This window comes from Protopterus annectens, chromosome 4.part0 (assembly GCF_019279795.1).
Source record: "Protopterus annectens isolate FY-2018-M chromosome 4.part0, PAN1.0, whole genome shotgun sequence".
NCBI lineage: Eukaryota > Metazoa > Chordata > Ceratodontiformes > Protopteridae > Protopterus > Protopterus annectens.
The window spans coordinates 1054051640-1054077313 of record NC_056733.1 but is presented as its reverse complement, the minus strand read 5'-3'; positions in this window follow the sequence as shown (position 1 = coordinate 1054077313).

Sequence of the window (25674 nt, the reverse complement as noted above, 5' to 3'; positions counted from 1 at the left end):
GGCTCCCATGTCTCTGATAGACAGAGGCTGACAGCAAATATTCCCTAGCAAATGTACCCCCTGCACACTAAACCTTTAGCAACCTCCTAAGTAACTTACCCCTCCAAATAGATGCCCATGTTACATGAGGACAAAACTGGGTTAGGTTGCAGGGCTAGTACCTGGTGGTCATTAGCATAAAATATAACTATGAACCTATGAGAAAAGCTCCATAAAAAATACAGTAGGATCAAAAAATACAGTGTTACATAAAGGTAAGTTGCAGGGTTAGGGTAAGAGGCAGGGGCAGGTTAGAGTTAGAGGCAAGGGCAGGGTTAGAGACAGGGGCAGAGTTAGGATTAGAGAGGATTAGAGGCAGAGACAGGGTTAGGGTAAGATTCAGGGGCAGGTTAGAGTTAGAGGCACGGGCAGGGCAGGGCTAGAGGCAGGGGCAGGGTTAGGATTAGAGAGGATTAGAGGCAGGGACAGGGTTAGGGTAAGAGGCAGGGGCAGGTTAGAGTTAGAGGCAAGGGCAGGGCTAGAGGCAGGGTTAGAATTAGAGAGGATTAGAGGCAGGGGCAGGTTAGGGTTAGCAGATATTAGAAAAGTGATACTGGGGGTCGATGATTTAAAACTGTATAGTTCATCAGATGAGGAAGTGAAAGCACAACTGCAAGTAGTCACAACTTTTTCAGATGATATAAGAATGTCATTTTGTCTTGATAAACGTGCAAAAGCAAGTTTTAAAGCAGGAAAACTGCAGCACCTAGAAAACATCAGTTTGAGACAAGAATGTGATATAAAAGAACTTGAGCAAGAGGGCGTGTATAAATATTTGGGAATTTGTGTTGCAGTAGCCCTTGTACTTCCCCTGCTGTACTTTTCTTGCAAGTTTACTACTTTGCTGGAAAACTTTTCAATAGTTTACATAGCTTGCTTTCCTCTATATTACATGGTCCCTCTACTGGTGTTTATACCCCTTTCCTCTGTATTAATAATTGACTAGCCAGCTTTTCTACATGACAGTAATACTAACTCTCCCCTCTCACCTGCACCTTACAGATTATTTTTTGGTCTCTGTACGTTTCTGCTGTTGCTCCAGCCTGCTTTGTTCACCCTCACTAGGCTTGGGTTCACTCCAGTCCTCTACCCAAACCCCATTCCCACCCACCCCCACATCAATTAACTTTATACCTAGCCATAGCCCTCCTACCAAACATCCTCCTCCAATCACACTCCTTTACTCATCTTACTCCTCCCACCAATCACATTCCTCTAATCTTCTTCCTCTTCCCACCTAAATTTAATCAAACCACTCCACCCAATGCCAGCATTCCTATCATACATTTCTACTTCCACTTACAAACCTCTAAACTTACTATCATCCCCTATTATCCCCACCCAAAATCTCCCTACCTCTACTTAAATACCCCACTTATGGTACGTACACCTGTTAAGCAATATAACTCCTAATCACCTCACATAACAAACACTAATATTCCAAAATACCTTATGCAACTCTCCATAACTCTTTTCCCATCAAACAACACCTTATCGTACTCATAGTTCACCTCTACAAAATGACTCCCATCTCACACGCTATTCTCTTCTTTCTCTCACGCACCTCTAACTCATTCTACAACTATCCTCATACCACCCAACCCATATACCTTACAAACCAACTTCTGCAGCAGCCTTGCATACACTATCACTTCCCAGCTACTCATCAATAGTCCCCACTTTATACAGCAAAAACATAATCTTGCAAACCAAAGTAAAAATCCTTACCATTCAAAGCTTCTGTTGCACTAATGTCTTGCTACCAGCCCAACTGAAAACAAAAAAGAAGCTACATCATGTAAACCCTTCCATCCACTCTGACCTAGCATGCTGTGGAGATGTTTATCCAAACACTGGCCCCTCCCCAGCAACCTGCTACCCCCCAAAATCCCTAAAATTCACCATCATTAATATCCAGAGCATCAGAAACAAAGTTTCACATCTGCATGCCTGGCTAAGCCAGAATAAACCTGACTTCACGGCTACCACAGGGACGTGGCTAAAACCATACACAAAGATGCTGAATTTCTACCCCATAACTACAGTTGCCTTAGGACAGACACACCAAAGAAAAAAGGCTGTGGCATCACCTTAATATATCCAAATACTTTTATGGGAGTTCAGTACACACAACCTAGCCCACAATTCTCCACTGCAGAGATACTAGTGGCCTTCCTAAAATTGAATAACTGTAAAAATCTTTGCATTGTGGTCATATACATCCCCCAGGTAATAACATTCTTATACTTGAAGAGATTCTCACCTGGACAACTACTACTAATATTAATGAAACTATCATCTTAGATGACATTAACATCAATTGTCATGGAATCTCAAATAAGGACCCCTCTACCAGCATCATCCTATACAATTACATACAGCTAATTATGAACATCACCAGACCCAACTATAAAAATGACAAAGGCTTAATCCTTGACAGGATTTTGGTATCTGACCCTAACAAAATCTCCTCTGGTACACTACCAAATAGAATTAGTGAACATTCACCAGCCTTCATAATACGTAAGATCACCCCTATTCTGCAATAGCACAAAGTCAAGTATACTAGGGACTTATCCAATTTCTCCCCCTCCAGCATTAATGAGATCTTGCATAGTGTGAATTGGACACCATTAAAACATCTCCTTCTCAATGATGCTGTTGAATTTTTCAATTCAACATTTCTTGACATCCTAGATAATGTATCCCCACCTCATCTAAAAAGAGTTAAGGCTAAACATGCCAATTGGCTTACCAAACACACTAAGCAAATTATGTCTGCTGGAGATAAAGCATAGAAAGCTTGGCAAAATACAAAAATCTATCTGACTTCACTCAATATAAACAACTACGTAATCAGGCAAAAAGTCTGGTAATTAAAAATAAAAAAGAACATTTCCAAACTCTTCAAGACCAACACAAAGAACAGCCTAAAATATTCTGGGGTGCAATCAACTCCCTACTTCATCCAGGTCAAAAAAATAATTCTTGCCCAAACCCAGAGAAAACTCTCACTGAGATAGTCTCTCTTTAATTCTAACTTCATTGATACCATAGCAAAGCTCACCTCCACCTTCCCACAAACAAACTTCAAGCCACCTAATACTCAATCATCACCCTGCCCAAATACTTCTCTATCTGCTTTCTCATTCTCACCTGTACCTACCTCATCTATACAAAAACTCTTTCAGAAACTCAAACCGTGTACCAACGTACCAGACAATTTACTGGCTGAATTTTTACAACAATCTGAAAACTCCATTGCCAATCCTATCAGCATACTCCTCAATAGATCCATTAAGGAGTCCATCTTACCAAACTTGTGGAAGAAAGCATTTGTTCTTCCCCTAGATTAAGGCAGCAGCAATTATGATATCTCTAATTTCTGACTCATAGCTATCATCTCCCCCATCTCCAAAATATTAGAAAAATGTGTTCACACTCAGCTTCTGAATTATCTTATTAACACCCAGTTTCTTTCCCCCACTCAGCACAGCTTCAGGCCAGGGCATAGTACCTGTATGTACTGCTCTCGTATCCTTTCAGGACACAGTAAATAGGGTTCATGATGCCATTTACTTAGTTTCCTCACTTTTCCTGGACCAGTCAAAGTCTTTTGATACAGTCTTCCATCCCCTATTACTTACCAAACTCTCCAACTTGGGTATCTCAACCCTCACCCTGAACTGTTTTTTTAACTATCTCTCAGACAGGCAACAAGCCACCAAACAGCAACAATCCTGCTCACCATTTCTAAAGACCACTGCAGGTGTACCCCAGGGATCAATACTAGGTCCCCTCCTATTTAGCATATTCATCAACAACTTCCATACTACTCTTACCCATAGCACTGTTATCCAATATGCCAATGATTCCACAATCATCTGCTCTGCCAAATCCATTTCCTACTGCAGCATTTTACCCAAGATACCTTTACAGCTACCAAAGTTTGGATGTCAAGCAACCATCTCACTCTAAACCCCAATAAAACTAAGCTTCTAATATTCACCTCCCCAAAAAACAGCCCTCTGAACAGGAACAAATTCTCTGTCCAATCCCTAACTAATACTATCATTGAAGTTGTTTCAAGTACCAAACTACTCTATGTCATCATTAATGAAAATCTAATATTCGACCTCCATATCCATAACAATATAAAAAAAACACATCAGAAACTAGGTATCCTTTATAGAAACAATCACTTCCTTAATGTCACTGCTAAGAAATGTGTAGCCTCTTCCTTTCTGCTTCCATCTCTAATATACTGTGCCCCCATCCTCACCAATATGCAGTCCTCTCTGAAAACCAAACTTGACTCATACTACAATAAGATTGCCAAATTTGTAATAAACTCAAAATATTCATTCCATCACTGTCTATCTCTAAATCAACTAAACTGGCTTGAACTGCCACTCTACCTCACATATCTTTAATTAACTACTGTACATAAATTTATATACAAACTGTCAATGTGCCCCTCTCTCTCTTCCTTACTGTCCACATATCATCCCAACAGACCTCTTAGATTTGAAAAAAAAATTGTTGTTAAAAGTTGACAAACCAAATCTCTCAGGTGGTCAAATGCTGTACTCTTTTACTGTTGCAAAACTCTGGAATGCCCCCCCCCACCTTCAAACAGAACCATAAGTAATCCTGTTCTCTTTATGTAGTCCCTAAGAAAACATCTTTCTTCTCTATAGCACTGTACATGTGGCAAAATAAAACCTCCTTAAATATCTGCCTCCTCACCATAAACCTTTCTTCATTCAATCTCAATACTCATATTTTTTCACACTATCTTATAATAACAATTGCACAAGCTTACACTCTACCTGCTAAATTTTAGCTGCTACCACCTACAACCCAATAACAATTAATCTTTCAAAGCTGATACACAGTCATACAACTCCTGCCATTAATGTTAATAATTCTACACAATGTAGAAGTGTATAAATATGTATATAGTATTGAACCATTGAGATTATATTATCTTCAATTCACTGTGGCTGTATATACTCTGTACTAGTGTCAATTTTGATATTTACTCCATTGTAACTGTATTTTACGCTATATTGTGTGTTACATTCTTGTATGTATTGCCATTATATGTGGAGATTTTCTCCATGAGCTTCCACGGAAAATGGGCTCACCTAGGCCCAGTGGACCATCCCTGTAAACAAATGCATAAATAAATAAATAAATGAATAAATAAATAAATAAATAAACTGATGAAGTATCAACAATAAAACATGAAAAAATGTGAATAAAACCCAGTAAGGAATATTTTAGAAGACTTAAATTAATTTTAAAAATAGCATTGGCATCTAGGAACAAAGTTCAAGCTATAAACCAATTTGCTCTTCCTGTCCTAACTTACAGTTTTGGAGTGACTGACTGGCCCTAAAAGGGTTGAATAGATTAGAGAGGAAAACAAGAAGGATGCTTCATGCTTATTAAATGATTTATAAAAATCAGTGCATACAAAGTTTATATATTCCCCATTCCGAAGGAGGCATGGGCCTCCTTGAAATTGATTGCATGTATAGATCTGCAATCATGGGACTGCATACATATCCATTGACCTCACAAGACCCAAACATACTGAAAGGTCTGAAAAATGAGGAGAATAAATCTAAGATGACTTCCCTACTTAGTCTAGCAGAACATATCTGCATTAAGCGGGTATGGAAATCAAACCAGAAGTAGATAAAAATCAGGCAGCAACTGAATGTGCCAAAACAACAAAAGAAATAATATAAGGTGAAGGATCAGATGAGAAGGCAAGAAATGTGGAAAATCCATAAATATAGTTGCAAGTATGGTAAACTCCTGGAACAACCTCATGTTGATCAGGATCAACTGCAGGAATGGTTAAGGAGAGGTGAATTCAAACCAAAAGATGAAAGGTTAATATTGGTGGCCCAAGATAGTGGACTACATGCACACTGGTTTACAAAGTCCATTGAACATGTGGGAGAAACAGACAAATGTAGATTTTGTAAACCAGAATTGGAAACATTTGCACACCTTGTTGCTGGCTGTGACATACTAATGGCAAAAGGACTGTATACTGAAAGACATAATAATGTGGCAAGACTGTTTCACTGGGGAATGTGCAAATATTATAATACTGAAGTAGCTGAAAAACACTGGAAATATGAGTCACAAAGCATCATAGAAAATGATGAAGTTATATCACATGGGATCACTCATTACCAACAGTTCAAAACATAGATGGGAGAAAACCAGATATAGTGGTTCATGAAAAGAAGACAAAAGTAGCATTGATCATTGAAATCGCCGTACCCAGTGACTATAGTATCTTGTGTACAGGCAAACACAAAGTCATAAAATATCAGGATTTTCAGGTAAAAATGAGAGCAAATTGAAAGAAAGATATCCGGATAGTTCCAATAGTAGTAGGAGTAACAGGTCTTATAAAAAAAAAATCTGCAATCATACTTAGATATATTACAGATATATGTAACGCCATACAAACTGCAGAAGGATTCATTACTGGGGACATTACAGGTGCTGCAAAGACACTTCTGGCTGACATCAAAGATTGAAACAATACTAATTTCATGAGCTTTAATTATACTTTGACTTAGGAATGGGGTCTGTTCCTGTCATGGTATTAGGAACCCAAAAGATTTGGAGAAATTAAAAGGGGTCAAAGACATAACCCGTGAGAGACAGCACTATGCCTAAATATTATAGGGTACTACTCAGTATGTACCATAGAATTTAACTGTAACCCTTGTAAAACAGCTGTGCAGAAGTAAAGGGATTATTTATTAAAATATTATTTTGGAGGGTGCTGGCTGCATGGCACTGAGGGATAAAGCATGCAGTGCAGGGAACATAATAGATAAACTCTCTCAAATAGGCATCAATCCATATGTTACCAGATGGGTAGCGAATTGGATCACTGATAGAACCCTCCTAATCAAAACAGGGGAAACCACCTCAAGCAGTAGACCCATAATGAGCGGCATACCCCAGGGATCGGTCTTTGGGCCTCTGTTATTTGGGATATGCTTCTCTGAGGTGCAGGTTAAAACCAGTGGGCTATGGCTGACCAAGTTTGCAGATGACTGCAAAAGGGACGTGGTCATAAATTCTCCAAGTGATGTGGATGTCCTCCAAGTGGGTCTCACCCAAACAAATGACTGGTGCCAGAAACATGGCCTCAAGCTGAATGCCAAAAAATGCATCATCATCCCTTTTGGGGAGAGTAACGTCCCCACACATTATCACATTAATAACAATGTCGTAAGCATGCAATCAGTTATGAGGGATTTGGGCACCCAGGTTGAAAGCAAACTGACTTTTGATCACCATGTTGCTTCTGTTGTATGGAAAGCATTCTACATTGCCCACCTCATAAGTAAGGGTATCTCATTCAGGGACAAGCTGGTCATAACTTCCCTGTATTCATCCCTTATAAGGCCAATTATTGAGTACAATGCCCCCCTTCAGCATGTACCTCGCAAAGCACATGCAGCAGCTGGAGAGACCACATAGGTTCCTCAGCAGGAAAATCCAGGGCCTCAAACATCTACCCTACACAGATAGGCTAAAAGCCCTGTCCCTCTGCTCAGTTTCATACAGACTCCTCAGAGGTGACCTCTGTCTGGCATACAAAACAATCTCAAACCCTGCCTTGTTGGGACTGCTGCATATCTGCAAGTCAAGCTCCACTTGAGTTTCCTGCACGCCTGACCTCAACCTGGTCTTTGACATCAATAGGACTCGGTGGGACAGATTTGTGTCCCAGAGACTCCCCCATTCTGTGGAATAGACTCCCTCTCCACATCAAGCAGAGCACCTCATTATCCCTTTTTAAGCGCAACCTGGATAACTGGATGGGAAACAGAAAATACACCCCTGGGGTTCCACCTGTGTCCCTGCTGGACAGGGGCTTTGGGTGCTGACTTGTCTAAACATGGGTTAAACTCTTGTCTAGGCTTATAAGAGCCTCAGGACCAATAGCCTAGTATATTCCTGTGATCCTATGATCCTATGATCCTATGACCAGTTACCTGCATGTAATTTTCTAAACTGTAGACTGAGATGGCCTTTATTACAAGTGTGTGCGCACAGTGGAAAGTGCAGTGGCCATCCTAATGTATCAGAATTCTCAGGGTTGAGGCTTAGAGCCAAAAAAAGGAAATGTCCTTGTAGCTTTCTGAATGATAGCCATCCTATGATCAGCTGTCTAACCAGGAATGGGAAATAAATGGGCCTCATCAATAAGGCAGAAGACATGAGGCATTAGCCCTATGGAGACCGAAAAGGCATACAAAAACATACTATGAACATCAATGTGATTTTCTGCTAAATATTTTATGAACTACATAACTGTTATGGTTAGATGCAGGGGCAGGATTAAGGTTAGCGTGCATTAGAAAGATGATGCTGAAGGTCACACCTTTACCAGATTTTTATCATTGCTTCCATACTGTATGTGCGTTTTATGCTGCTTCATTACTTTCTGAATGCTTCACTGCAGTTACAGGCAACAGTGTCAGTAACTTTATAACAATCTGATATCATTAAAACCACCAGCCCTGACTGCATTTGGAACCTTGTTGAAAACTCGTCTCCATATATTTGTTTTTTGTGTGTGTGTGTGTGTGTGTGTGTGTGTGTGTGTGTGTGTGTGTGCCTTATTTTTCCCTGCACCACTGCTTATAAGTTTTACATTCCAAAACTGAGACTGCACAACCTCAGAGTAAAACAGAAAAGCTTGATTTTTACAAATAAATGAAATTTTCTAGTTTGCACACAGCTTTGTGACTTGAGATTTAACATAAATCTTCAGACTCAAATTCTCTGAACTGCCTACTTTTATTTGAAATACAGACTTTTGAAAGTTTGATGCACACAGACTCAAACATAAAATTCCAACAGTCAAACCATTACTGTCCTCTAGACCTATCACACTGTCAGTATAGTGCAACAATGCCGTATTCACTTCTAACAATGATCTTCTTCTAAAGTAGTCCCTATTCGTTCTGGTAGGTACCTGGAATGATTTCCATGTAATGGCAGCTGCATAAAGAAACTGATGCTTTTGTATTAAATACATTAAGTAATTGTTTTTACTCACCTTCTTCAATCTCTGTTGAGTAACTTAACATAGTAATTTTAAAACAAATGCATTTATTTTTTATTGATAGTAATACTGGTTAGTGAGGTAATTCACTGAGTACAAGCATTTCTTTATCTAACCTTCTTCATGCTGGGAAGCTTTAGTCCTACATGCATACTAAGAATCAGTCAAACAACTTCTACCATGAATATTTTACAGGAATGTAACACTCACATGAAGATAATTGCCAAAACTGAATAATTTAATCTATTGCTTGCATTTTACTAATTATTAATAATACTATACTGTACAATATGCTGTGCACTTTCACAACCATACATCTACAGCAATGTTGTAGATTTAGTATATTGTTTTATTCCCAGCATTACATATGTGGCTATTATCTATAGGAGCAGGCCTGCATGTGCTGAAACAGGCCTAAGTGCTGGGATACATGCAGCATCATCATTTGCACAAAAAAAATATGAAAAATGTTCTTCTTTAAACTGCATAACCAAGGAAAACAAACTCAGTTTAACATTGATATAACAAATTAAAAGTGTGGTGGGTTTTTTGCAACCTTAAAAACAACTAAAATTATGCCACATATCTACAAAGACCAAGCTTTAAAACTAATATGGATGAAAATACACTGTCCAGGCCTACTGCAGCCATTTGGAACCACATCTCAATTGAAATAACTCAAGATACATTCACTTTGAAGCTTAGAGAGCATCTACTGAAGTGAAAGTCAATGTGAAAGCAACCATCACTGAAATTTCCTTAAACTAATACTTTTAATTAACTGTATTATAAACATATTTCTATACAAATGCTAATATCCAATTTATGTTATGTTAAGCTTTATCAAGGTTGTCACATATGTAAACATTATTTTGATCTTGTCTTATGTGTTTGCAACAAAAATATATATTTTTTCTGAGCTTATCTGAACCCAGATAATGACTGAAAAATAGACCAAGCCAGCTAGCCAATATATATATATATATATATATATATATATATATATATATATATATGGGTTCCCTTCATAATTTCAAAATACTGAAATCCCGAATTTCAGTATTTCGAAATTATAACACCAAAGCCTTGAAATCCTGAAACACCAGAAGCTCGAAATTCAAAATCCCGAAGTTTGGAGCTTCTGGTGTTGCGGTGTGTGAATGGATAGGTGTATGTTCAGGTAAGTATGTATGAGTGTGTTGGTTAGGGGCTTTAGTGTATGCGACTGTGTGTTTTGGCTGTGATGTGTGTGTGCAAGTGGCTGTGAAATGTGTGGGTGTGAGTTACCTTTGTGTGTGTGATTGTGCGATCTCGAAGTTAGTATATATAAGTAAGGGGGTACAGGGGGGCTTGCCCCCTGCTTGTCTGTAGTGTAGGAGTGTATGTTTGATTGTGGGGGGATATTGTGTGTGGTGTGTTTGTAATGTAGGTTCTCGATTTTAAATTTTGCAGTTATGGGGTTTTGGGATTTTAAGCTTTCGGGCATAGAATTTCGAAATACTGAAATTTGGGATTTCAGTATTTTGGGATTCTATAGTGAACATATATATATATATATATATATATATATATATATATATATATATATATACATACACATTAAGTTGAGATCAGTGTACCTAGTATAAAAGAGAATAGTCCTAGATGCAGAAGTTTTGAACTTAGAATATATTTCCCCTAATCACACTTAAGTTTGCACAGTTCGAAGATTGCACTCGTAACTTACAATGAGAATTCTGCATCTTTTTTCTAACACTGATGATGTCATTACTTGATAACTTTTCAGAATTTTAAGGCGATAGTGCAGTTTTTTTTTTTAAGCGGAAGATGTTTTCATTTTGTATGTAATAAAAAAGTGCTTTTATGTAGTTTGGGGGGTTTTCTGATAACTTTAAAACCTGTGTTGGTTACATCTCTGGTAATCATTTTAAGTAGAGTTGCTGCTACTGAGATTTGTCTGCATACATCAACTGGACATAAGCTGATTTAAGTATATTTCCTTCATTTTATTGTGGTTGTTATAACTTGGGGACTGATTTCTCAGATCTAGCTCTGTTGAAATTGTCTTGTGTGTGTGTCTGAAGCTCTGCACTAGTTGTTAAACTGCACTGAAATTCCTTTAAGTGTTAATTAGCTTGGGGGGTTTTCTGATAACTTTAAAACCTGTGTTGGTTACATCTCTGGTAATCATTTTAAGTAGAGTTGCTGCTACTGAGATTTGTCTGCATACATCAACTGGACATAAGCTGATTTAAGTATATTTCCTTCATTTTATTGTGGTTGTTATAACTTGGGGACTGATTTCTCAGATCTAGCTCTGTTGAAACTGTCTTCCCCACCCCCCCTCCCTGTTCTTGGATGTAGTTTAAATTTGGTGGCTTTTGCAGTGCCCGCCCCACTCTAGATTTGATCTAGGACACTCCCCCAGTCCCTTCTCTTTACCGCATTCTCTCTAATAAACCCTTTCTGCACTTGCTTTTAGTCCTTTTTAATTTAATTACATTTTTTTCATACTGTGTGTGGACTAATATTGCTACATACTCAAGTGTGCCAGCTTGCACTGCATGTGAATTGTTTTTATAGCATTTACTGTCTGTTTTTTTCCTTGTCGCTGTAAAAAAAAAAAAAAAAAAAAAAAAAAAAAAAAAATTCTCTTGTTTTCCTGCCTTACTGAACTAGAGTAGTCCAGTTTCAGAGTTGCTGATCCCTGGGCTTTGTTTTTAGTTCCTGTTACTGATCCATTGCCTTATTAGGAAGGAGGGAAGTTTCTTTGCTTACCAGTGGGAGTGGGAAGCACTGAGCGGCCTTTTTGTCCGATTTGGTGAAGTTTCAGCCAGAAACTAGTAGTCCATTGGTCGTTTTGGGCCAGTTCCTAGCTCCTTTCAGCCCCTGCTATAAAACACGCTAAACACGCATTTTCCAGCTTGTACCAACTCAGCACAGATCCTCGTGGTGGCCTGCAGAGTGATCCAAGCAGCAGAGAGCTGAAAGAGTGACTTTCTACCAGATATAAGTATTTTTGTGGCTTTCCCACTGTTATTAAGCTAGCGACTGCATTTCGCCTGTTTTACTGCTACTTTAAGTGATTTCTGCATTTTACACTGTTTATTGCACCTTAAGTTACTAATTGTTGCAAATTGTTTCTGTAGGCTACACACTAAAGTGCGCTAGCCGATTTACAGCATTTATAGCATTTACTGTCTGTTTTTTTTCCTTGTCTCTGTAATAAAACAAAAAAATCTCTTGTTTTCCCGCCTTACTGAACTAGAGTAGTCCAGTTTCAGAGTTGCTGATCCCTGGGCTTTGTTTTTAGTTCCTGTCACTGATCCATTGCCTTATTAGGGAGGAGGGAAGTTTCTTTGCTTACCAGTGGGAGTGGGAAGCACTGAGCAGCCTTTCTGTCCGATTTGGTGAAGTTTCAGCCCAACTAGTAGTCCATTGGTCATTTTGGGCCAATTCCTAGCTCCTTTCAGCCGCCTGCTATAAAACACGCTAAACACGCGTTTTTCCAGCTTGTACCAACTCAGCACAGATCCTCGTGGTGGCCTGCAGAGTGATCCAAGCAGCAGAGAGCTAAAGAGTGACTTTCTACCAGATATAAGTATTTTGTGGCTTTCCCACTGTTATTAAGCTAGCGACTGCATTTCGCCTGTTTTACTGCTACTTTAAGTGATTTCTGCATTTTACACTTTTATTGCACTTTAAGTTACTAATTGTTGCAAATTGTTTCTGTAGGCTACACACTAAAGTCGCTAGCCGATTTACAGCATTTATAGCATTTACTGTCTGTTTTTTTTTCCTTGTCTCTGTAATAAAACAAAAAATCTCTTGTTTTCCGCCTTACTGAACTAGAGTAGTCCAGTTTCAGAGTTGCTGATCCCTGGGCTTTGTTTTTAGTTCCTGTTACTGATCCATTGCCTTATTAGGGAGGAGGGAAGTTTCTTTGCTTACCAGTGGGAGTGGGAAGCACTGAGCAGCCTTTCTGTCCGATTTGGTGAAGTTTCAGCCAGAAACTAGTAGTCCATTGGTCGTTTTGGGCCAATTCTAGCTCCTTTCAGCCCCTGCTATAAAACACGCTAAACACGCGTTTTCCAGCTTGTACCAACTCAGCACAGATCCTCGTGGTGGCCTGCAGAGTGATCCAAGCAGCAGAGAGCTAAAAGAGTGACTTTCTACCAGATATAAGTATTTTTGTGGCTTTCCCACTGTTATTTAAGCTAGCGACTGCATTTCGCCTGTTTTACTGCTACTTTAAGTGATTTCTGCATTTTACACTGTTTATTGCACTTTAAGTTACTAATTGTTGCAAATTGTTTCTGTAGGCTACACACTAAAGTGCGCTAGCCGATTTACAGCATTTATAGCATTTACTGTCTGTTTTTTTCCTTGTCTCTGTAATAAAACAAAAAAAAATCTCTTGTTTTCCTGCCTTACTGAACTAGAGTAGTCCAGTTTCAGAGTTGCTGATCCCTGGGCTTTGTTTTTAGTTCCTGTTACTGATTCATTGCCTTATTAGGGAGGAGGGAAGTTTCTTTGCTTACCAGTGGGAGTGGGAAGCACTGAGCAGCCTTTCTGTCCGATTTGGTGAAGTTTCAGCCAGAAACTAGTAGTCCATTGGTTGTTTTGGGCCAATTCCTAGCTCCTTTCAGCCCCTGCTATAAAACACGCTAAACACGCGTTTTCAGCTTGTACCAACTCAGCACAGATCCTCGTGGCGGCCTGCAGGGTGATCCAAGCAGCAGAGAGCTAAAAGAGTGACTTTCTACCAGATATAAGTATTTTTGTGGCTTTCCCACTGTTATTTAAGCTAGCAACTGCATTTCGCCTGTTTTATTGCTAATTTAAGTGATTTCTGCATTTTACACTGTTTATTGCACTTTAAGTTACTAATTGTTGCAAATTGTTTCTGTAGGCTACACACTAAAGTGCGCTAGCCGATTTACAGCAATTACTGTCTGTTTTTTCCTTGTCTCTGTAATAAAACAAAAAATCTCTTGTTTTCCCGCCTTACTGAACTAGAGTAGTCCAGTTTCAGAGTTGCTGATCCCTGGGCTTTGTTTTTAGTTCCTGTTACTGATCCATTGCCTTATTAGGAAGGAGGGAAGTTTCTTTGCTTACCAGTGGGAGTGGGAAGCACTGAGCGGCCTTTTTGTCTGATTTGGTGAAGTTTCAGCCAGAAACTAGTAGTCCATTGGTCGTTTTGGGCCAATTCCTAGCTCCCTTCAGCCCCCTGCTATAAAACACGCTAAACGCGCGTATTTAGCGCGGAGTTACCACTGTTGCACACAAGAGCAGCGGCGGTTAAACAAGGTTAAACTATTTGGGCCATCTAAATTCCACTCTTCCAATTTTCCCTTAAAACTACCTTCCTCGAGCTGTACTGCTGATCTAACCAGCATATCCTATAACTGAAAAGTTCATCTCTACTTGATTCCCAAGTAGACTATTCTCTATCTGTAAAGCCTAGCACTTACTCCTACAGTACTTGCACCTTGATAAAGCACTCTTATTATAGATAGTACCCCACCAGCCTAAAACCCACTTCCCCGGAGTCCTTTGAAAGTCTCTTTATCTACTACTTCTAGTATGTCGAGGGATCAGTTGCTAGTGTCCTCTCCAGCTCAACTGGTGAACCTGGGAATATTGAGGCAATGTTACAACTGCCTCATGTACACAGACAATCCTCTCCTTCTCCCACAAAACACAAATACATGCGAGAGATGCAACTATACGGCCAAACTGGAGGCTGAGCTCTCTCAACATAGGACTGGCAAGACCAGACAGGAGGAGAAGGTAACCACACACAATACATACCCAGTCACACATGGTACCATCACAACTTCAAATCATACACATACTCACACAAAGACATACTTGGAGGCTCTGATCAAAAATTTACCAAAACAGCAGAGGCCACCAAAGCAGACACCCAAACAACTACCACCTCACGACCCAACACATGCAACACATAGACCACACAGTCAGAGTGTCAAACAGTCACAGCCCTTAAGGCCAAACAAAATGCCAGACACACTTGTCATTGGTGATTCCATAGTCAGACACACTGCCGTCCCGCTCACCAGACTGAGTAAAGAGAAGGTCACAGTAAGCTGCCTGTCAGGCGCTAGAATCCGCCACATAACGCAAGCACTCAGGTCTCTCAACAGCAGGTACAAGTACGACTCAGTCATTGTCCACGCTGGTGTCAACGACCTGAGACGTACCTCCTTGGACTACATGAAAAGGGACATCGAGGAGCTCTCTGATTATGTAGCCCAGGCAGGTATGACCCTGACCTTGAGCAGTATCCTACCTTCACCTAGAATGATGCCACAATACAGTGATAAGATGATCAGCTTTAATAATTGGCTTAAATTCTGGTGTCATTCAAAGGGGATCAAATGTCTGTCTGCCTGGGATGACATGCTGGACAAGCCACGCTTCGCAAGGGACGGCTTGCACCTGTCACCCTGGGCTTCCGGATATTGGCAAAGGCTCTTGCCACCCGATAGTGCCTTTTTAGGCAAGGCTCAAATTCTAAACCTACCACCCTAGAACACCAAAAGGAAAAAACTAAGGGTAATGCTGCTCAATGCCAGAAGTCTCAATCTCAAGATGCACGCACTCGAGGCCCTTCTCAATATGGAGAACATCGATGTCTGTGCTGTGACAGAAACCTGGTTCAAGGCTCCTGAGAGCACCCCAGCACTAACAGGTTTCACCTCATATCATGCGTTCCGGCCCCAAAATCCGGACAACACCAAGAAAGGAGGGGTGTCCATATTCATAAAGGACACCCACACCTCAAGGTTGGTGGCAACGCATGATGCATCGGAGACCATCCAGGTGCAATTAACCATAGGCAAGACTGCTCTGCAATTTGTAGCATGTTACAGGCCACCCTCTCAAACTCAGGAACCTCACATGGCCTTCCTGAAAACATTGGAGGGGATAAATGTATCTCCAAACACCATCATACTAGGTGACTTTAACTACCCTAATATAGACTGGGAACACTACTCAAGCCCGAACACTCTAACCCAAAGATTCCTGGAGTTCATAAACTCAAATGCCATGGAACAACTAGTCACCATCCCCACAAGAGGAGAAAACATACTTGATCTCATCATCACGAACATGGGATCAAAATGTTCAACACCGGAAGTATACCCCTCACTGGTGAGATCAGATCATAAACTAATCTCGCTGGAGGTCCTCATCCCGCCCCACCTGAAACAAAAAGACCACAGTGAAAAACTTCTCAAAAGCCGATTTCACACTTCTAAAAACTAGTGTGGTCTCCTTTAAGGCCCCTGAGCCAGTGGTAAACATTACTCAAACCGCTGAATCACTTACAAATGCCTTCTACCAGCACCTACAGGACTGCATGGATCAGGCAATCCCAAACAAAACTAAGACTCTCTGTACCAAAGGCAAGCGTCCAGTCTGGTGGACCCCAGCCATAAACAAGCTCTACAACAAAAGGAGGAAGCTACTACAAGATAGAGCAAAATCCTTGAAAGGTAAGACACCTTTGATCATTATAAGTAAAAAACTAAGAGCTCTCATAAAATCATCCAAGGCAAATTTTGAGAGAAAAATCGCCAAGGACTCTAAAGAGAATCATAAGGCCTTCTTTAGCTATGTTAGAAACCTAGGAGGAAACTCCCAGATATGCTCAGAATTAGTTCAAAATGATGTGAAAATTACTGAACCTACACACATTGCCAACATACTGGCTGACAGGTTCAGTGCAAACTTCTCCCCTCCCCAAAAGGAGAGATATCTATTCCAGAGGATTGTAGCCCCCAAACATCTCCAACGCCCAGGTGAGAACTGCCCTCACTAAGGCAAAAACACAGCATCCATGGGACCGGATGGTGTCCCCGGCTGTGTGCTTCATGAACTCAATGAGGAATTAAACCCACAGTTAGGACAGCTGTTTAATCTTAGCCTCACCTCAGGATACGTACCCAAGGAGTGGCGCACGGCGACTGTGGTCCCACTTCATAAGGGCGGTGCCTCCACAGACCCTGGAAATTACCGCGCCATTAGCCTGACAAGCCTTATCTGCAAAGCCATGGAGAGGATCATAATGGAACTCATAAATAAAGACATAGGGAACTTGCAGACTTTGGATCCAACTCAGTTTGGCTTTGTCAAAGGCAGATCCTGCCTCTTAAACTTGGTTGACTTTTTCGAGACAGCCACCAAGGCCATTGATGAGGAAAGGCAGTCCATACAGCCTACCTCGACCTGGCAAAGGCCTTCACACAATACCCCACTCAGGTATCATCGAAAAACTCATCAGCTTGAATGTAAACCCATACATCACAAGATGGGTTGCAAACTGGCTAAGTGACAGAACCCACAGGGTCAGAGTTGCTGGAGCCATGTCAGACTCAAAGCCTGTCACAAGTGGTGTCCCACAGGGCTCAGTCCTGGGTCCTCTCTTGTTCGGCATCTACTTTTCTGAAGTACAAGCAAACACAGGAGGGTTATGGCTGACAAAGTTTGCAGATGACTGCAAACTGGGCCATAGTCGAAAACACATCTGACACAGATATCCTCCAGAAGGGCCTCACAGAAATGGATAACTGGTGCCAGAGCCATGGCCTGAAGTTAAACGCCAAAAAATGCATAGTCATACCCTTTGGGAAAAACAAGGCTACCCCTAGCTACCATATAGGTGGCAATCCACTGAGCACAGAAAAAGTCATCAGAGATCTGGGGACCCAGGTTGACAGTAGCCTTCGCTTTGACACTCATGTTGCTAAAGTAGTTAGGAAAACCTTCTATATCACCCACCTGATCATGAAGGGATTCACATCTAGATCAAGGGAGGTCATCGTCCCCTGTACTCATCACTTATTAGACCTATGATTGAGTACAATGCCCGTTCGAATGTATCTGACCAGACACCTGCTGCAGCTTGAAAGGCCCCAAAAGTTCCTCACCAAAAGGATAAAGGGTCTCAAAATATGTCTTATGCTGCCCGACTGAAAGAACTCCAGCTCTATTCAGTCTCATACCGCTTGCTCAGAGGTGACCTGTGCCTGACATATAAGGCCATGTCAAACCCAGATTTGATGAATATGCTTCACCTCAAAAATCTAGATCCCTCAGAACCACAAGGGCGGGAGACTTAAACCTTGACACGGTTATAAATAGAACGTGCTGGAGGGACAGATTCATCACCCAGAGACTCCCTATGCTGTGGAACAAAATCCCGGTACATGTGAGGCAGAGCACCTCTCTGGTCTTGTTCAAGAGGAATCTTGACCAATGGATGGGAGATTGCAGATATACCCCAGGGATTACTTCAGTGTCACTGCTTGACAGAGGCACAGAAAAATGATAGGCATAGTTTTTATTCAAACTAAAGGGGTGGCGAAAGCCACATAACTATGGGCTAGGCTTATAAATGCCCTTGGGCAGATAGCCTAGTATGAACCTATGAACCTATGAACCTATAATAATAATGCAAGTTTGCCACCAGAATGAACAACATTTGTTTTTTTTCTACTTCTGTTACATGAACTCATTTTGTAATAGCTTCTGGGCAAAATACTACAGGATGTTTGCTTGCTCATTAAATTGCCTTATGTAATATTTATTTCAGTAGAGCATTACATCATTGCCTTGAGTTACTATTGAGTGGCATTTTCCTTTTTTCTTTCATTTATTGGCAATTTTGATGTAGCTGTACAATTATTTAAAGTATTATGCACTGCAGCATGTGTGAGTCAATAATTGCTCCAAGATGCAAGTTGTGCAGCAGGGAGCCAAGGAACAGCAGAATGACTTGTTTAATGATAAGCTATTAACAATTCAAAGTTAATTAAAAAATGTTAAGACATGGAATTAACATTTCTCCCTCCAGTGTAGAAAAGTTAATGTGTTGCCTGACGTCTTAGCCAACTGTGATTTTTACAACATTGCAGCATGCCATACAATTAAAATAAAATATGATCACAAAAGCTGTCAATACATGAGAAATGCTTGCACTTTTACACAAGTAAATATACTATTCGAAAATGAAGAATACGGATACATTTGGTAAAGAAGTCTTCTTTAGATTTTGTGTGATGCAATGTATTTTTAAAATTATAGAAGATCAGGAATTTATATATTACTACAAATGAAGGATGATGTGCACGCATGCTTAATAAAAATAATTTTACTAGTCTAACATTAATGAAAATCAAATAACTGTAACCCAATAAATTATTTCTTAAAAACACTACATAAAGACAGAAGGCTACTTTGCAATCAACTGTCGAGCAGGCTTCAGTTTGATATTAATTTTTCCATTTTCATAGCCACCATGTGCCACACGAGCAACACATTATTTGGGTATAGTATATTGTTTTGATTTCCAAATATGCCAGTAATCATTCTTCTGTTCATTTATCCTAAAACTTCTATATTTTGATGATACAAGACATGTCAACCACATAATGAACACTTCAGCAAGAGGCCAGTGCAGTCAGATATATTTATTTAAAGAAACGGTAAGGGAAACTGCTTCAAAATATTAAGGAAATTCTCTCCCTCTTGTGATAAATATAATAAAGGCTAAACCTTCTAATTACATAGCTCCTAGGAACCTCTATTCAAGCATTTTACTTTTAAAGTTTCTCCACTGGAGAGCACCTGACAGGAGCATACCTCTCAACCTCCTAGTGCAAGAAATCTGGACGAAGTCTGACAAAACGGGGGAACAAAGGCCCAAAAATAGGGACATATTTTAAATATTGCTCTTATAGACTTAGAAAGTTGCTAGAGTAACAGGGTTTGTTTTAACATACATTTTCTGTAGGATATGAAGTCTTAAACTCAAATGCATATCATTATTTAGTGACTTTAATTCTCAGATCATCCCAGTGATTTGCCAGAAAACCACAAATTTTATGAGGAGCATGATACACCTGTGAAAAAGTTTGTTGGCTCTTTGGGATTTATAAGATTAGCAAAGTAAAACAGATATAAATAAATATACATTTAGGTTCAGTAACTATGATGACATCTCTTTGTCTGAGGTCACTGCTTTGTGGGAGTAGCATATCACAAATACATTTCAGGCTACACATTCTCAGAGCAGTTTTGTGGTGGTAAGGTAGAGTGAGATATATTTAAAAGAAAGGTGGCCTGATAACATAAGTACAGAGATGAAAAATGTATTTTACCTCTGCAGCTGGAAATCAGAATTAGCCAGAAGTATAGATTCTGTCTCATGGGGCTTGACTCCCATGAACCCTGACAGTTACTATGGTTGTTTCCTGTTGTCACTTGTACAGTGTTCCTTTTCCTTTGACTTAACGTTTGCTTACTGTATGAATTTGTGAAATTCACTTGACTAGACACTACTTTTGGGTTCACATAAAAAGGGACACTTGTGGCCAGGTGGTTTACTGATTAACAAATAGATAAAATAAAAATTAAATAACCAGAAAAGAGAGTATAACTTGAAAGTCGGCAATGCCTTATTCAAACTGACATTATTGCACAACAGAAATACTACACCGTTGCTTGAAGTCAGGTTGTGTGCCTATATATGACTAGACTAGAAAAAATATCTTTTTTACAGTTTACAAAAGAATATAGGAAAGGATATCTATTTCTTGTGGGATTAGAACATGATATTCCTAGGATGTAGGCACAGAACAGGTAAACAAATAAAGTTTGTTTTTACTTCATGGATACTTAGCATATTGGATCATAAAACCTGATCAAATTTGGTATAAATGAATTCATTTTGTAAGGACACCTTTTCTCATTTAAAGTTCATGAAGGTGGAACACACATGCAAACAAATCTGTTAAGGATTCTAGTGAAAATACAGAAGTGCAGATTGTTATGAATTAAAACTCCTGCTCTGAAGGCAGAGTATGGCTTGTTTCCAAGTAGAAGCAGTGGGCAGTTATAAAAATAATGTAAGAAGATAATGCATTTCTCAGACAAGGCCATTGAAGCAGGCTTTTCTGTATCTAGTATAAGGGTTATTTTTATAATGCAAGTCTGTTTTTATAGTAAGGCCAGGCTCTGTCTCTACCTACAGAGGCTCAAAATTGCTTAGGCAAATATATAAGAAGATGATTTGAATACTAATTTCCTTTATGGGAATGGTGAAGTGCAGTGGGGTATGCGAGTGACCGGCAGCATAAAAGTACAGTAATCAGTAATGCTACCTCACAAACCTTAGTTCTCTAATGTTGTTCTTGGAGGTGATGGTGGGGTTCTGTGTTAAGTCTGCATGTTTTTCCTAGGCATATGTGGAATTTTGCTGGATGCTCCAATCTTCTCCCACAACCAAAAAGTATAATGGTATATGGAATCCTCAAAACTGCCCAGAGTGAGTAGTGTGCAGGAGTGACCGTGTGAATAAGAATAAGCCAGACTGGTATCCAGTCCAGGAATGTTTTCTGCCATTGGTTGTTGGGATAGGGACTGGCTGTTACATGACCCCAACAGAAAAAGTAAATATCATAAAATAAATGAATGAACAAGTAAATGAATACAGAAATGACTAAACAGTGCCCAAGGCCACTGCATGTAACATTGTGGCATGTATTTATAATTATATTACATATAAATAATATGAATAGGGCAATGTGTTGTGGGCAGAAATAGGTAGTGACAATTAGTGCCATACACTGACAGATAACCTGCAAAGAAACATTGCAACAAAATATATAGTATACAAAGCCATGTAGTAAGCTTGTAGGTTCATAGGTAGGTACTAGGCTATCAGCCTTAGGGGCTATACAAGCCCAGCCAAAAAGGTACCCTGGCTTTTGCCACCCATGAAAATTATTTTCCTGTGCCACTGTCGAGCAGAGCCACAAAAGTGATCCCTGGGGTGAATTTCCTATTTCCCATCCAATCATCAAGATTTTTCTTGAAGAGTGCTAATGAGGAGCTTTGTTTGATATAGATATGTAGTTTGTTCCAGAGTATGGAAAGTCTCTGGGACAGGAATCTATCCCTCCAGCATGTTATGTTTATTGTGGTGACAAGGTTTAGGTGCCTAGAGTGTGTAGCTCATGGGGATTGGGATTTCTTTAATTGGAGCATGTCTAACAGTTCTGGGTTTGACATAGCTTTGTATGTTAGGCAGAGATCACCTTTGAGTAGGCGATATGCGATGGAGTAAAGCTGGAGTTTTTTGAGACGGACTGCATAGGGCATCTGTTTGAGGCCGGTAATCCTCTTTGTGAGGTATTTCTGCGGTCTTTCCAGTTGTTGTAGATGTCTTGTGAGGTACATACCTAAAGGGGCATTGTACTCTATAATGGGTCTAATGAGTGATGAGTAGAGTGGAACAATGACCTCTTTTTTTCTGGATGAGAAACCTTTTGTGATGAGGTGTGCCACGTAGAAGGATTTCCTGACTACTGTGGTGATGTGATTATCAAAGGAGAGACTACTGTCCACCTGTGTCCCAAGGTCTGTTATCGCACTTTCAGTGTTAAGTATACTACCACCTATGTTGCAGTTCATGGGTACAGAGTTTTTACCAAAGGGGATGACAATGCATTTTTTGGCATTGAGCTTGAGGCCATGGCTTTGACACCAGGCATCTGTCTCAGTGAGGCCCTTTTTTAGGATGTCCACATTGTTAGGAGTTTTGATTATGGCTCCTAGTTTGCATTCATCTGCGAACTTCTTTAGCCAAAGACCTTCTGTGTTAGCCTGTATTTCAGAGAAGTAGATACCAAACAGAAGAGGACCCAAGACTGAACCCTGTGGTACTCCACTTGTCACTGGTCTGAAGTCAGATTTGGAGTCTGCTATTTTCACAGTGTGGGTTCTGTCAGTGAGCCAGTTGGCAACCCATCTTGTGACATAGGGATTTATACCTAGTTTAGTGAGTTTATCTATAATTCCAGAGTAGGGGATGGTGTTGAAAGCCTTGGCAAGATCTAGATAGGCTGTGTGAACCACCTTACCCTCGTCTACAGCTTTGATGACTGCTTCAAAGTAGTCTATCAGGTTTAGGAGGCATGATCTGCCTTTTACAAACCCGAACTGGGTGGGGTCCAGAGTTTGGAGATTTCCAATGTCTTTGTTTATAAGTTCCATGATGATACATTCCATGGCCTTGCAGACCAGGCTCGTCAGGCTAATGGGGCGGTAGTTCCCAGGGTCCGTGGTGGCTCCCCCCTTGTGGAGTGGGATAACCGTCACTGTGCACCATTCAGCAGGCACAAAGCCTGAGGTGAGGCTATGACTGAACATGGTATTTAGGTGGGGTGCCAGTTCGTTCTGTAGTTCATGTAGAACGCAGTCTGGGATGTTGTCTGCTCCCATGGATGCTGTGTTCTTGGCTTTGGAGAGTGTGGTTTTTACCTGTGGAGCCGTGATTACAGGAACTTTGTATTCTTCCGGTATAGAGATGGGCTGTTTAGGGGGTGAGAGGGGGGTAAAGTTAGCACTGAACCTATCTGCCAGGATGTTGGCAATATCAGTTGGGTCTGCATATTTAGTGCCATTGTGCTGTAACTCAGAGCAGATCTGAGTGTTGCCATTGAGATTCTTGACATAGCTATAGAATGCTTTGTGGTTGTCTTTAGAATCAGTGGCGATTTTGTTTTTGTAACTAGCTTTGGAGGATTTTATCAGGGATCGCAACTTCTTACTGAGGCTGACCAGGGAGCTCCTCCACTCATGGGATTTTACTCTCTTTTGCAACAGTTTCTTCCTTCTGTTGTACAGTTTGTTTATGGCAGGGGACCACCAGATTGGCTTCCTTTTTTTGGAGGATAGTGTCTTGGTTGTGTTTGGGATAGCATGATCCGTGCACTCGTGTAAGTGCTTATAAAGTGCAATTGTGTAGGATTCAGTAGTCGTAACAGTATCGTCCATCTGCATGGGTGTCATGAAGTTCACCACTTCTGTCTTAAGAAGTGCCATTGCAACTGTATTCATTTATTTTATGATATTCACTTTTTCTGTTGGGGTCATGTAACAGCCAGTCCCTATCCCAACAACCAATGGCAGTTGCATCACTGTTGCATCACAGCTGTGCTGTTTCTTATCATGTAAGAAAACAGGTTTACATGTTGTGTATAATTATCTCCATTGATTATTATATGTATAAACTTTTGTGCATTCTGTATGGACAACATCTTTCATTCCTAATGTTCCATAAATCATGTTTGCATTTAGGAACTATTGATTATCTTTGTGCATTTACATCCAAATGTCACAAGCTCTTCCCTGAAATCTCCAAGGGTCAGCAACACCCACTTGTGTACCAAAATGAAATAAATAAATAAAACCACAACTGCACTAGTGCATTTGTTGCTGTTACTGAAGAAAGACACACTCTTCTAACAAATGATGTGTTATATCATGATCTGATTAAACTGCACAGATTACCTGCTGTAGATGTCAAAGATGCATTACTGGGGGAGAGGTCTGTCAGACTCCTTAGTTATCAGGTATGATTTTCTGCTACCCAGGTAGAGAAGGTACTGGGATCTACAGCTATAAAAACTAATAACATAATACAATGTGTTTACTCAGAAAACCCTGATGGGGCTTATTGTACTTGTAGATTTTATGTGGTGGCCTATTTTGTTTGCTTTTTATTTTAATTTAATTCTGACAAGTCATTCTGCTGTTGTCTGCACTGCACTACTGTTCTAACAATGCTCAAAAAAAATTGCTTCCTTTGACATACAGTAACTTCCAAGCAAAGCTCTCAACTGTCTCTGATTTTGCCCTACATTTTTAGTCTGCACCTCATAAAATCTGTGGTTTTCTGGCAAATTCTTTAGGACTGCAGTCACTAAATAATGACAGACATTTGACTTTCAGAATTCATGTCCTTCAGCAAAAGCATGGTAATGTAGACCCTGTTATTCTAGCAGCTGTCTAAGTAAAAAAGAGTAATATTTCAAATCCAGTCCTGATATGGGGACCTTGCCCTCATTATTTTTGCCTTTTCAATGATTCTTGAGCTAAGAAGCTGAAAACCATGCCTCCATGCCATTAACTGTTAAGCCTGATGTAGGCTGTCAAAAACAGTTGCCACCTACTGTTGCATGAAGTGGACAGACAAGGCAGTTGGCACACTATCCTGGCAGAAGACTATCATAATACACCCAGCCATGATGTTACTTGGGTGCCTCTAGTTACTGCCTGTATCTGAATGAAAATATTCTCCAGCTTAACAAAAAAAAACAACTGTTCCTCAGGTAGTAGCTGCAATGAAGTATATTGCAACAGTGTTAGTCATAATAGTAATAATAATAATAATAATAATAATAATAATAATAATAATAATAATAATAATAGTAATATTAATAATAATAATAATAGTAATAATAATAGTAATAATAATAGTAATAATAATAATAATAATAATAGTAATAATAATAATAATAATAGTAATAATAATAGTAATAATAGTAGTAATAATAATAATAATAGTACTAATAATAGTAATAATAATAATAATCACTCTGCAAATGTGTTTGATTTATGTTGGCAAGACTCATGAGTCA